Source organism: Dama dama, chromosome 30, assembly GCF_033118175.1.
Source record: "Dama dama isolate Ldn47 chromosome 30, ASM3311817v1, whole genome shotgun sequence".
NCBI classification, from domain to species: Eukaryota; Metazoa; Chordata; class Mammalia; order Artiodactyla; family Cervidae; genus Dama; species Dama dama.
This window is the reverse complement of record NC_083710.1, coordinates 49,491,787-49,507,232: the sequence shown is the minus strand read 5'-3', so window position 1 is coordinate 49,507,232 and position 15,446 is coordinate 49,491,787.

The following is a 15,446-nucleotide window of genomic DNA, read 5'->3' as shown; positions in this document are numbered from 1 at the left end:
AAAGTAACAGATAAAATAGAAATGAAGATAGCATCTAAGAAGTCCTCTAAATTGCCTAAGAAAGCAGCCAAACTGCCAGTCCAGTCCCACTGACTGTGAAATGTCATTCTCCCTCAGAAATCACTGGTTCGTCCATTCTGAAACACTGACCATAAGTTTTCATTGTACCTGGTAAGGTACTGGTTGTTTTTCTAACTGGGAAGACAACTTCTGGGTATTGTTTATACATTAATGCATTTTACAAATAGTGACTGAGAGACAGGCTTTATACTGTTCCTAGAACAAGAATTAAACCAAGAAGACAGAGATGCCTCCTAAAGTACTGGTGGGAATGGTCAACCTGCATTCAGTCATTCAGTAATTAAGTCCTGACACCAGAACACAACTCAGATCAACCTCAATTTCAGAGCCACACTCCCATTACAAAGCTCGACTCTCTCAATATTTATGAATTGTTGCACTCTTACTATGTGAGTATAGTGAGTTATTTATTTTCTACATTTGGGTCTGTGGGAGTGTTAAAGGTCACGCGATGGTGAAAGTTGTTAAGAAGGTGCTGCTCGGAGGATGTCTCCTGCAGAACTCACGTGAACATGCGTTTGAGGAAGGACAATTAAAACCCTATATGTATTTTTTCATTGTTAGTATATAGGAATGCAAGGGATTTCTGTGTGTTAATTTTATATCCTGCAACTTTACTATATTCATTGATTAGCTCTAGTAATTTTCTGGTAGAGTCTTTAGGGTTTTCTATGTAGAGGATCATGTCATCTGCAAACAGTGAGAGTTTTACTTCTTCTTTTCCTATCTGGATTCCTTTTACTTCTTTTTCTGCTCTGATTGCTGTGGCCAGAACTTCCAACACTATGTTGAATAGTAGTGGTGAGAGTGGGCACCCTTGTCTTGTTCCTGAATTCAGGGGAAATGCCTTCAATTTTTCACCATTGAGGGTGATGCTTGCTGTGGGTTTGTCATATATAGCTTTTATTATGTTGAGGTATGTTCCTTCTATTCCTGCTTTTTGGAGAGTTTTAATCATAAATGAGTGTTGAATTTTGTCAAAGGCTTTCTCTGCATCTATTGAGATAATCATATGGTTTTTATCTTTCAATTTGTTAATGTGGTGAGGAAACAATACCATTCACCATTGCAACAAAAAGAATAAAATACTTAGGAGTATATCTACCTAAAGAAACAAAGGACCTATACATAGAAAACTATAAAACACTGATGAAAGAAATCAAAGAGGACACAAACAGATGGAGAAACATACCGTGTTTATGGATTGGAAGAATTAATATTGTCAAAATGGCTATTCTACCCAAAGCAGTCTATAGATTCAATGCAATCCCTATCAAGCTACCAACGGTATTTTTCACAGAACTAGACCAAAGAATTTCACAATTTGTATGGAAATACAAAAAACCTCGAATAGCCAAAGTAATCTTGAGAAAGAAGAATGGAACTGGAGGAATCAACCTGCCTGACTTCAGACTCTACTACAAAGCCACAGTCATCAAGACAGTATGGTACTGGCACAAAGACAGAAATATAGATCAATGGAACAGAATAGAAAGCCCAGAGATAAATCCATGAACCTATGGACACCTTATCTTTGACAAAGGAGGCAAGGATATACAATGGAAAAAAGACAACCTCTTTAACAAGTGGTGCTGGGAAAACTGGTCAACCACTTGTAAAAGAATGAAACTAGAACACTTTCTAACACCATACACAAAAATAAACTCAAAATGGATTAAAGATCTAAATGTAAGACCAGAAACTATAAAACTCCTAGAGGAGAACATAGGCAAAACACTCTCCGACATAAATCAAAGCAAGATCCTCTATGACCCACCTCCCAGAATATTGGAAATAAAAGCAAAAATAAACAAATGGGACCTAATGAAACTTAAAAGCTTTTGCACTACAAAGGAAACTATAAGTAACGTGAAAAGACAGGCCTCAGATTGGGAGAAAATAATAGCAAATGAAGAAACAGACAAAGGATTAATCTCAAAAATATACAAGCAACTCCTGCAGCTCAATTCCAGAAAAATAAATGACCCAATCAAAAAATGGGCCAAAGAACTAAACAGACATTTCTCCAAAGAAGACATACAGATGGCTAACAAACACATGAAAAGATGCTCAACATCACTCATTATTAGAGAAATGCAAATAAAAACCTCAATGAGGTACCATTACACGCCAGTCAGGATGGCTGCTATCCAAAAGTCTACAAGCAATAAATGCTGGAGAGGGTGTGGAGAAAAGGGAACCCTCTTACACTGTTGGTGGGAATGCAAACTAGTACAGCCGCTATGGAAAACAGTGTGGAGATTTCTTAAAAAACTGGAAATAGAACTGCCATATGACCCAGCAATCCCACTTCTGGGCATACACACTGAGGAAACCAGATCTGAAAGAGACACGTGCACCCCAATGTTCATCGCAGCACTGTTTATAATAGCCAGGACATGGAAGCAACCTAGATGCCCATCAGCAGATGAATGGATAAGGAAGCTGTGGTACATATACACCATGGAATATTACTCAGCCATGAAAAAGAATTCATTTGAACCAGTCCTAATGAGATGGATGAAGCTGGAGCCCCTTATACAGAGTGAAGTAAGCCAGAAAGATAAAGAACATTACAGCATACTAACACATATATATGGAATTTAGAAAGGTGATAACGATAACCCTATATGCAGAACAGGAAAAGAGACACAGAAATACAGAACAGACTTTTGAACTCTGTGGGAGAAGGTGAGGGTGGGATATTTCAAAAGAACAGCATGTATACTATCTATGGTGAAACAGATCACCAGCCCAGGTGGGATGCATGAGACAAGTGCTCCGGCCTGGTGCACTGGGAAGACCCAGAGGAATCGGGTGGAGAGGGAGGTGGGAGGGGGGATCGGGATTGGGAATCCATGTAAATCCATGGCTGATTCATATCAATGTATGACAAAACCCACTGGAAAAATAATAAAAAAAAAAAAAAAAAAAAAAAAAACCCTATATGTAGCCATGTAAGAAAAAGGTTTTTTTTTAAATTTTTTGGCAAAAATAAGTCCCTCTTGCCTCCTTTCCCCTTTCGTTCCCTTTCTTCTTTCCTTCATAACCACGCTGATTCTTTTGTGTTGTAACCTTCATCTCATACCTAAGTAAGTTTTCTAATTCTCAGCATTACAAAGATCACTAAAAAGCAGCTATGATATATTCACTTAACCACAGGCACAAAAATGAATCTCTGTTCTTAAAAAAAGCTTCTACGAGTTTTTTTTTTTTTTTTTTTTTTTTTACAGTGTTGCAGAATTCTTCAGTGTGTCACTTAATTCCTTTGGTGCTGTGATGCAAATATTAATGCAAGATAAAAAAAAATCAGCGAAAAAACTGATGAGTGAAATATCATCCTATTTGGGTACAAAGCATACTTTCTTTTGCTATGGATTCAGTATTTGAGGAAATGAAAAATCTTAACGTGAAATTTCTGGAAATAGAGCCTTCTAATCTAAAAGTTAATGCAAAAAGCATTGTATCATTTGCAAATCAGTGATTTTTTCATCTCTAGAAAATCATGTAAAATATTGCACCATTATTTTATTAGTAATTTACCTTAATTTTGCTTTATAATATATATTAAGCATACTTGATAAGATACAGAAAAAGATTCCCTAAAATGTAGGGAGCCAATTTCATTAGTATAGTCAGCCTGACAGTTGGCTTTCACAGACTAAAATGTAACTTGATTTTTAAAAGTAGAAACATGGCCCAATTAATTTTACAATTAATTCATTTGTTCTAAAAAAGCTTTGATTGTTTTTTCTGCCTAAAGATTTTATGTAGGACAGTTAGAAAGACGAGCTCTACAGCCAAGATGGAAAATTATTTTGTTCACCAACTCTTCTAAATACAAAGCTACACTAATAATAGGAAAATTAAAAAATGATGGTTAACATAGTAATCTATGAAAACAAACTACACTTTGGCTGGATGACTAAAAAGTTATAAAACATTATATGTGTCCCTAACAATAGATGTTGATTTTTACAAGTCTCATAATCACAATATTTTACTTTTCATAAAGTGTGAAATTACTTGCTCTAAATAAGTTAGGTATCATCTAAAATAAATAAATGATCACCTGTGTCTACTTCGAAGGTAAATGGAACCAAAATTAATACCAAGAAAGAGAAAAGTATGAGAATTGCAAGTAAAATTTTGAGAACATTGGCCCTCAAGTGATATTAATATAATACCAGAATGACCACCACATTGTCTAAGCCAGAGGTTGAATACCTCCATGTAGGATACGAATTCTACATGTTTAATTCAAGGCTCAAGAGAGTAAACTTGTTCAACATTAGGGATTCTAGATTTTAAGTGGTGTGTGATGAGATTTGGTTTGGTTTTGTGGCTTAAAATTAATAACTTCCATTCAAGGAAGTTGCGATGCTTTCTCCATACTATAAAGCTCTTTATGTGTATGTGTTGGATTAAAGTGCCTTTGAGGCTACAAACATGTTCTCATGCATAAGTGACAGTACCTTGGTTTACAATGCAAATTTTATGTTATGTGTGTTGCAAAATAATTTTTAGTATGTACCATTGTTTCCTTAAGAAATTATTAGATTACATAAGTTTCTTGTACATTTGCATACAACATGGGATTTACATTTGATCCATCCGCTTTAAGGTTGCAGATATAAATCTAACAATTAATAAACTTATGGTCTTCTTCATCTTTAATCAGTAAAGAATAAATTACCTGGATAAGAATTTTATAAGAATATAAAAAGGTTTTATGAAGAAAGAGCTAAGTAATGTTCATTTAAGATTTTATTCAAAAAGAATAGCATAGCATAGAATCTGTAGACAACTTTGCATATAAAAATAAGAGTCTGAAGCTTCAAAGAAATCAAATTCATTGTTAATTTTTCAAAGATGAAAAGCAAAACATGTCAACTAGTCACATTATATAAATGGGCCACTAATGATAAATAATGAAACAGTTAATTTTCTTTAGTGAACAATGACAACAAATTTTGAAATGTAAACATTTAATTTCATGTCGATTAAAAAATAACAAGGTTTGATTTTAGTATTTAAATGAGAATGAGCTAATATTGTCTTGGCCTATCAAACAGTGATTCTAAAATTCTTCTGAAGTGTCTGGGACTTGTAAACTTCAGTTTACTTGGTTTCATTTTATTGGCTGGATATTAAATTACTGTACGTTAATTTGCTCATTCCATCAATATATTATTTGAGTTTTATAAGATAAATTAGTCTCCAAACATGTATTGAGTGATTATCCACTACAGTGTGCTAGATGACACAGAAATTTATTGAGAAAATTCCTCTTTCCCAATTATCCTCCCAAAGCAATAGACTCTCAAGGTACACTTTTTAAAACAAAATCCAAGAAATGCATACACATTCTCAATCCATCTATAGCCAGCCATTTCCAATCTGCTTCTCATTCTGTGCTCTGAAAGCCATGGGATTACTTCTAATGTGCTCTTCCAAGTTTCTCTGCTCCATCAATACTGATTCAGTATGCGCTGCTCAGACTATTTTGTGGCTCTATTATTTACTCAAATATCTACTGCTCAAATGCTGAGAAGACAAGATGTTAAAAATGACATAACACTAGTATCAAGGAAAAAATCGCAGCTACTCTGTCCATGTGGTAGAGACAGAACAATATAGGGTAAATGTTAGTGTTTTTTTGTGATGGGATTTGGTCAGGTTTTGTGGTTAAAAATTGATCATATCCATTCAAGGAAATTGAATTCCATTCAAGGAAATATCCTTTGTGTATACTTACAAGATTAGAGTGGTGTTTTCCCCACTTCAGAGAAACGTGGCTAAAGCAAAAATTTAAGATATGGAGGGCTTCCCAGGCAGATTATTTACCACCAGTGACCTTGTGGTAAAGAATCTGTCTTCCCATGCAGAAGATGCAAAAGACAACTGTTAGATTCCTGGTTCGGGAAGATCCCCTGGAGTAGAAAATGGCAACTCATGCCAGTATTCTTGCCTGGAAAATTCTATGGACAGAGGAGCCTAGTGGGCTATAGTCCATGGGGCCGCAGAGAGTCAGACCCGTTGGGCACCACTCAGAGCCTAATCATAGCACACACAAAGATTGTGGAGACAATACACATCAGAAGAGAAGAGGAAGCGGCCCCAGTGACTTAAGTTATGTTTTACATTTAACAGAAAAGGAATTGGTGATGTCACACAGCAACAACAGCAAAAGCAGCAAAAACTGGAGAGAAAACACCTGCCATCAAGGTTGAGAAAACTGTGCTGACATGAAAGAAGTGTGTTAGAGGCATGAAAGGTCTCCGTGTGGCTCAAGGACTAGGGGTTTGTTTGCAAATGATACATTTTCAGGGACTTCCCTGATGAAAAGATTCTGCAGATGGCCAAAATAATGTTTCATTATAATTATTGTGACTGTATGTTTACTCCAAGGTCATGTAGCCCATTCTGGTATTCTGTTTTCCCCTTCCACTCACAGCCACATTTCTAGAGAGAACAGTCTATAATAGCTGTCTCTATTTCCCCACCTTACTCACCAGTAATTGCCAGTGCTGATCACTCTGAAATATGGCATCTAATGCTACAAACTGCTCTTGCCTTTGGTTAAGATCACCAGTGTCCTTCAAATCACCCAGTGGTGGGAGAATTTTTGTCCTTGAACTTACTGTAGCATTGATGGATCGAACACTTTCTCTTTTTCAAACACCTGTTTTCTCTTTGCTCAAAATGCTTCTTGCCCTAGTATTTTTCCTCCAAGGTACTGCTTTCTCACAATTTTTGTCCCATTTTTCTAGATATTTCCCTAGTTTCTTTAGACTTTCCATCCATTTAAAAAATATGACTCTTCCCTGGATTGTTTCACTGACCCATTTTGATTTGCAATTCACACTTCTCAATTTGCCCTCAATTCACAATCTGCTTGGGTAATCTCACCCACTCACATTGATTCATATGCCAGCTAGAAACTAAAAAGGAATCCAAGAGTGTCTTCTCTGTATTTTATTCATAATTCATACAGTTCAAAAAAACTCACCTCCTCCAGTAAGTCTTCAGTGATGGTTGAGTCGATTTAAACATATAACCCTTTTTCTCTTACAACTCATTTATATTTACCCTGTAAACGTAAAAAACCCACCTGCCAATGCAGGTAGGCATAAGAGACATGGGTTTGATCCCTGGGTTGGCAAGATCACCTGGAGGTGGTCATGGCAACCCACTCCAATATTCTTGTCTGGAGAATCCCATGGACAGACGAATCTGGTGGGCTACCATCCACAGGATTGCAAAGAGTCAGAAAACTGAAGTGACTTATCACACACACAAACATTATATACATTCAATTCTATTAACTTATTCCTTTGATGTTCAGAGTTTTATGTATTTTGCATCCCTGTCTTTTCTTAATTATATTGAAAAGAAAGTAACACTTAATTTGTGAAATAGTAAGATTTATAGAAAAGCAGTAAATTCTCATTTGGGTGCTAAAAAATCTCTTTAAAAATTTAAAAAGACATTTTTGACAAAAATCATATCAACATCCTAGTGCTTTTAAAATTTCAGCTATATACACACTGATACACGTACATAAAGAACCAGAGTTTGTCACATTACTGGGAAATAATGATCATGATCTATCTCAAAGATATTTTTGTTATATATGGTTTTCCATTATTCATATTTTAAATAAGAAATCTTAAAAACTAGAGCATCACATACAATGAAATGAAACCAGCTGGAGAGTCTTTAAAAATTCTTGGGGAAAATCAGACACAAATCTAAGACTAACAATATAAGATTATAGAAAAATACAGACCTTTGTAGGCAAAGTACTGTCACTGCTTTTTAATATGCTGTCTAGGTTGGTCATAGCTTTTCTTAGAAGGAGCAAGCATTTTTTAATTTCATGGCTGCAGGCACCATCTGCAGGGATTTTGGAGACCAAAAAATTTGGTCTGAAATCTGTCACTATTTCTATTGTCTCTGCGTCTGTCATTAAGTGATGGGACCAGATATCATGATCTTCTTTTTTTAAATGCTGTTTTAAGCCAGCATTTTCTCTCTCCTCTTTCACTTTCGTCAAGAGGTTCTTTAGTTCCTTTTCACTTCCTGCCATATCTGAGGTTATTGATATTTCTGCCAACAATCTTGATTCCAGCCTGTGCTTCCTCCAGCCCAGCGTTTCTCATGATGTACTCTGCATATAAGTTAAATAAGCAGGGTGACAATATACAGCCTTGACGTACTCCTTTTCCTAATTTGGAACCTGTCTATTGTTCCATGTCTGGTTCTAACTGTTGCTTCTTGACCTGCATACAGGTTTCTCAGAAGGCAGGTACGGTGGTCTGGTATTCCTATTTCTTTAAGAATTTTCCACAGTTTGTTGTGATCCACACAATCAAAGGCTTTAGCATAATCAATAAAGCAAAAGTAGATGTTTTCTGGAATTCTCTTGCTTTTTCGATGATCCAATGGATGTTGGCAATTTGATCTCTGATTCACTGCCTTTCCTAAATCCAGCTTGAACATCTGGAAGTTCTTGGTTCATGTACTGCTGAAGCCTGACTTGGAGAATTTTGAGCATTACTTTGCTAGAGTGGGAGATGAGTACAATTCTGCAGTAGTTTGAACATTCTTTGGCATTGCCTTCTTTGGGATTGGAATGAAAACTGACCTTATCCAGTCCTGTGGCCACTGCTGAGATTTCCAAATTTGCTGGCATGTAGAGTGCAGCTCTTTAACAGCATCAGTTTTAGGATTTGAAATAGCTCTGTTGAAATCCATCACCTCCACTAGCTTTGTTCGTAGTGATGCTTCCTAAGGCCCACATGACTTTGTAACCCAGGATGTCTAGCTCTAGGTGCATGATCACACTATTGTGGTTATCTGGGTCATTAAGATCTTTTTTATATAGTTCTTCTGTGTATTTTTGCTACCTCTTCTTAATATCTTCTGCTTTTGTTAGGTCCATACCATTTCTGTCCTTTATTATGTTAATATGAGAACTAATTGCATTTATTTCTTAAATTTATATTCAAAAGTTAAAGTAAAATTAGACACATTGATAAGCCGCCATTGATGAAAAAGAGGAAGTTTGACCTAAAATTATGAGGATTTAGTGTCTTCATTGATTGATTATGCCTTGGCTCTTCTCATCCTCCATTTTGCTGATGGAGGTTCAGGTAAAGAGCTTATTATCATCGAAAAGAAAAGCTTCAAAGTGTGCATTTACTGTAATGCTTTGGAGAAACGTAAAAAGATCTAAAGCATATGCTTTTTCCACAACTGTGTGTACATAACACAGAAAAACCCTAAAATGCATTTTGCATTAAAAAGTTTGAAACATTTCATAATTTTATATTTGAAAATAGCTTCTAATGACAAAGTGTTAGTCACTCAGTCATGTCTAACTCTTTGCGACCCCATGGACTGCAGCCTGCCAGGCTCCTCCATCCATGGAATTTTTCCAGGCAAGAATACTGGAGTGGGTATCTCCTTCTCCAGGAGATCTTCCCACCCCAGGGATTGAACACGATCTCTTGCATTGCAGACAGATTCTTTACTGTTTGAGCCATTGCTTTTCTGTAACTTCTAATGACAAAAGGGTCTACCTATTTCCAATACTTGTGTATTTGCCTTGGAGCTTAGAATTCCTGCAATGATCTATTTACTTTCTTTTTCGATTTCAATCTCTTTCTATTGTCATATAATCTCTTTTTTAATCTTTATTTTTACTTTGAGATTTCATTTCAAAGTGAATAAGAATAACACTAAGTGCTTACACTTATATCATACTTAGTATTTACTAAATACTCTCCCCAAGCACTTTGCTTCTATCAAATCATTTCCTTCTTTTCAAATCTACGAGGTGGGTAGTATTACTATCTAATTCATTTTACCATTGAAGACATTGAAACACAGAAATAATAAGCAATCTACCAGGTCTCCCAACCAATAACCTGCAACCCTAGGACTGAATCCCCACATGGTCTGGCTGAAAGGCCGTGTATTAACCACTGCACTGTACTGACTGTTTAACATTTTTGAAACAGAGACGAAGGGTTGTTTCAAATGTCCTTTTGCTGGCTGGCTTATTTTATTGGCTGATATGTAATAATTTTGTGTCTGTGTTTTAAGTGAATTAGTTTTGTATAATTCCATGCTGGTTCTTTTATAGTGACTGCTTACATTTGAGTGAGGAAAATCTTTTTTAGAATAATTTTATTTATATATTTATTTATGGCTGTGCTGGGTCTTTGCTGCTATGTATGGGCTCTCTCTAGTTGTGGCTAGCAGGGGCTCCTCTCTAGTTGCCATGCGCAGACTTCCCATTGCAGTGGCTTCTCTTGCAGAGCACAGGCTCTCACCTTAGAGCTGCGAGGGCTTCAGCAGTTGTGGTACATGGGCTCAGTAGTCGTGGCTCCCAGTCTCTTGAGCACAAGTTCACTAATGGTGTAGCACATGCTCAGCGGCATGTGGGATCTTCCCAGATTGGAGATCAAACCTGTGTCTCCTACATTGGCAGGTGGATTCTTCACCACTAAGCCACCAGGAAAGCCCCTGAGTGGGGGAAATTCTTTTAAAGCTAGTTATTTGGCAGTATTTTGAGTGAAGAAATGGAACTTAAGGAATTGATCTGGCAGCTTCAATTGACAACCAACATCTCTGAACTCTTCCCCAGGCCTGCACTATACTTTAATCTGGGCATGTGCATTCCTACACGGCATAGGATATTTGAAAGTTGATCATTTACCTTCAGCTGAATGTAGTCAGCTGCTGCAAAGTTCATAGCCACTTCCCCACTGCCCCACCTCACCTTGCCTACAGCATGTTTGCTTAGGTTTTTATAAATGTCCTTTAACCTTGGTGTCTCTTGCTGCTCTGAGGTATAGGACCAAATTCGGGAGATCCACGAAACTTGCCTATGACTTCGGGATTCGTTTTCACAAGTAAGCAGAAAGGATGTTTCCTCACATTGGAAGAAGTCTGGCCTGGTTAGGACATGGAAGTTTATCTGTGACTTCCAAATCCCCAAACCTCAACGACTCTTCTGAGCCCATCTAGGAGGCATAATGATGTCTCTCCATCTTTATTTAAAATTCTGTTCTTGCTTAGTTAGCATCAGTAAGAATAATTCCTCCTGTCTCTGAGGTCATTTTTCTGTCCTGCTTTCATCTTGTCTCTTCATCCTATTCCTTCAACCCTGCTGTTCTCCAGGCTTCCAAACACGATTCTTCTGAGATGTGATACCTGTTCCTCCGATGATTTTCTCTCCTCTCATCAAACAAGAGCCTCACTTATGCAGGTAACTCCCCTGCTGAGGCTCAGTCTGACTTTCCTACTGTTTATTTCTCCATTTACCCTCTGTTCCTGTATATTTCAAACTTGATGTCCCACCAGCATCCTTTGTCATGTTCTGAAGGGACCCAGCTTTCTTTCCTTACAAACTTCTTCCTTATTTATGTTTTTATGTTGGTTAATGATATTGCTCTGTTCTCAGTTAACTAAGCCAGAGACTCAGGCTCTCCCTAGAGCTTTCATTTTCCACATCCTGCTTTGCTCACATGACCACATCCTTCCATCCTATCTGTGTCTGTCTACCACATTTCCTTTTTTCCCCTACATTGTACAAGCCACATCACCTTCGCTTAAGTCCTCATCAAATATCATTTGCCCTAGTGCAGTTATCTCCCAATTTGTCTCCCAGAATCCATCTTACAGGCTTACCTGGTTGCTCTGTGGTAAAGAACGCCCCTGTGAATGTAGGAGATGCAGACTTGATCCCTGGGTCAGGAAGGACCCTGGGAGAAGGAAATGGCAACCCACTCTGGTATTTTTGCCTGGGAAATCTCATGGACAGAGGAGACTGGCGTGCTGCAGTCCATGAGGTCACAACGAGTCGGGCATGACCTAGTGACAATCCAACAATCCATCTTACACTCCTCAGCTACCCTGCCTGTCTTGCTGTTAGAGGAATCTTTCTAATCTTCAAAATCCACTGTATCACTTCTGGGAGTATTACTACAGGTATGACTCAAGCTCTCAATTCTTCCATTTCTTCCACTGCAACATGCAGACAGTAGTACTTTCTCATAGTATTGTGTTCCAAATCAAGTGGGACAAATCAGAAGTGCCTGGCACACATTAAGTGCTCAAGAAAATATGTGCTCACTTATTATGAATGCCTGATATTCCTTCCAACTGGACTTTTTCAGTTTTCTGACCATACCCTTGTCTCTCTCATCTCTGGCCCTTCACAGATACTTCCTCCTGGAAGTCTTTCCCTCCTTCTTTAGCTGAATAATCTCTAATCATCTCTTGCGTTTCCACTTCTCACTTCCTGGCAGATGACATCTCTGATACCTGGAGAGTCAGTGTCGTTGCCATGTGCTCCCAAAGCATCCTCCACCTCCTCAGTCTATGGGTATCTTTATATTTTAGGCATTGTGAGAATCCAGCACAGTATTTGGCATGTAGAAAGGCCTTAAATATTTTTGAGTGAAAGGATAATGATGTAATTTTTAAAGGGTTCAGAGTATAGGCTTTTAGATTGGCCCACATTATCTTTTATTGTTAAATTTGGTTACTTGTAGTTCAGCCCTTATGATAGTACACTGCAGCTCAGTTACCTGCTGTGCCTGTTAACAGAACTCAAATCAGTGCGCCTGAATTCTGCTCTGATCCACAGCAAAACTAACATGGATTCAATCAATGGAAATGAATCCCCGCCTGTTTTGCATCATTACTCTCTTCTAGCATGATCTCTGACCTGATATTTATTTACATAGCCAACTATCTGATTAATCTGTGAGATTATTATTCATATCCTATCTTCAGCATCATGCTGGCTCTTCTCAGTTGCCAACTCCCCTCCACCCCTCCATTCTCTGCTTTTTGTTGTCCTGCCCTTGAAGCCTGACCCCTGTGGACCACATCACCTGGGCTCCCTTCTTCCTGGCTTCCCTGGGGTCCAGCCAGTGGGAAGTCCAGGCAGGAGGTGATGGGCAGAAGAGGAAGTTCCTATTGGGAGACATTCCCTCCTCATGTCCTGGTAGCTACCATTCTAACTGTACATCTGATTATATCATTTTTTCTTGCTCCTTCAAGTCTAGTGGTAAAGTGAATGGCTTTCTGAATTCCCACTGTTTTTAATCTTGGAGACCTGAAAAAGTCATTGTTGATTTTTCTTAACTTTGCCCATACCTCTGTAAATAGACCCTTTAAAATTTTACTTCAAAATCTCAGCTGAGAATTTTCAGCTCTTCTACCTGTTGAGATTACATATGATCAAAGGAATCTTCCGACAAATAAACGAAAACGCTAAATCAGAATTTATTAACCAAGCACACAAAGTAAGTGAATGCATGAGATTTAGTTCATTCAGCCTCTCCCCCTTTGTGAAAATCTTGCTTTTTCATGGTTAAGTAATCTGCCCAAGTGGGTACAATTAGTAGTCATCAATTTTATGAGTCTTTGAGAACTTAATTTCTATTGAAAGTATTAGTCACTCAGTCATGTCTGATGCTTTGCAACCCCATGGACTGTAGCCTGCCAGGCTCCTCTGTCCATAGAATTCCCTAAGAGAGACTACTGGAGTGGGTTACCATTTCCTACTTCAGGGAATCTTGCCAACCCAGGGACTGAACCCAGGTCTCCTGCATGCAAGCAAACTGACAAGGTATAATAACCAACAAAAATATCTCTTTAAATCAAACAGTCTCTCTGTAACTTTTTATATCTGGCAGTACGTTGCTTTAAAAAAAAAAAAACATCCTGCGTATTTCATAAAATCTATATGATTTTTTAGGGGAATATTGTGCTATTTCAATGCAGGTATAGATGGATTCAAAGTTGGTGCAAGAGGAAATGCTGTTATGGTCGAAGTTGGAATGTTTAGTGTCAGAAAACCAGAAACACTAATTTTTAATGTAAAATGTATCTGCTGAATATTATCTTTCAAGCTGCATATCTCAGAAGTCTATTACATTAAAGAGTATACACATGAATAGATATTTCACAAGACCTGTAAATTATCTCACAGTTGGTTATTGATCACCTTATAAAGACAAATAAATAATTACTTACAGAGAATAACCAGAAAAAGAATGTGAAAAGATTAAGGAAATATAATAGATGTTAAGGAAGAGAAGCAGTAATTAAACCAGTGAAAACTAAAAAAACAAATTCAGGAAACAGTGTTAGGTCTACCTGGAAAAACAGATTCTTCCTTTAAATAATAAGTTTAAGAATTATAGACTGTTAAGCTTTTTGCCCCTGAAAACTACCCTAGTATTGTGGATTCTAAACATAGATTAATTTATCCAAAAGTAAAAAAAATAATATTTCTGACAGTTTGGCTAAGCAGTAATTTAGTAAATATTTGGATATGGTTTCCTTATTTTTAATAACTGAGGAACATCATAGAGGGCCAAAGCAGTTCTACTACTACAAAAAAAATTGAAAGTAGATCTATTTCTTTCTATTTCATAGATTGGACATATATACCATGGGATTTTATTAGAAATGTGAGAACAGAGCATCTTGCTCATAAAATATTTAAAATGTTTGTTAAGGAAAATGCCATCCCAAAGACTTCATACAGATATATCAACTATTTTATGTCACAACTACCACTTAAAAAAGAATGTCCCAAGGAGTAAAAAGGCAATTGCTAACTAATTTTCTTTTATCTCTCCTGTTTTAATTTTTACTCTGTGGTCATCTCCCCTGTAGAAGATTTTAGGTGAAAATTACATTTATCATTGTTTTGTATTGTTCTCATTACCAGTGAGTAGACACACTAACTATAGTTAATTTAGATGTGCACAATATGTTTTAAAAAAATTATAGGGAACAATCCAGAAAGTTTGCTATTAAATTATATTAAAGAATGATTTTGTAAGTTAGATTTATCTATTCAGGGACTAGGTATACAGATGTAGATATTTCAATTTAAAATTCTAAACATATTTAATGAAAGAATAGGATTTCACTGAGTTAATATTTGCTAGAGGAAACTAATTAATAGATTTCAGGAACCTTGTCTAGCTCTTTTCAAGATGATGTGAGGTGAATAAACCAACCTGTAATAAAGGTGATCATTTACTAGTTTATAGATTGACATGACTCTCACTAAGGTTAAGTTTTCTTCCATCCGTTTTCCTTTTTTCTCGTTAAATCTCTTCATGCTGTTTTCTACAACATGTTCTCTGATGAGCCTGGAATCATTGGTTCACACAGGCAAACAGCCCATAAATTCTCCCCATAAATACAAATATGTGCTCACATTCACATGCCCGTAGAGACAGAGGTTTCAGCTGTGAGGTGAAGCGATTTTCAAGCTTATGTGTTTAGGACACTTTTATTCTCGGCCGTCAGGATGCAGTGCT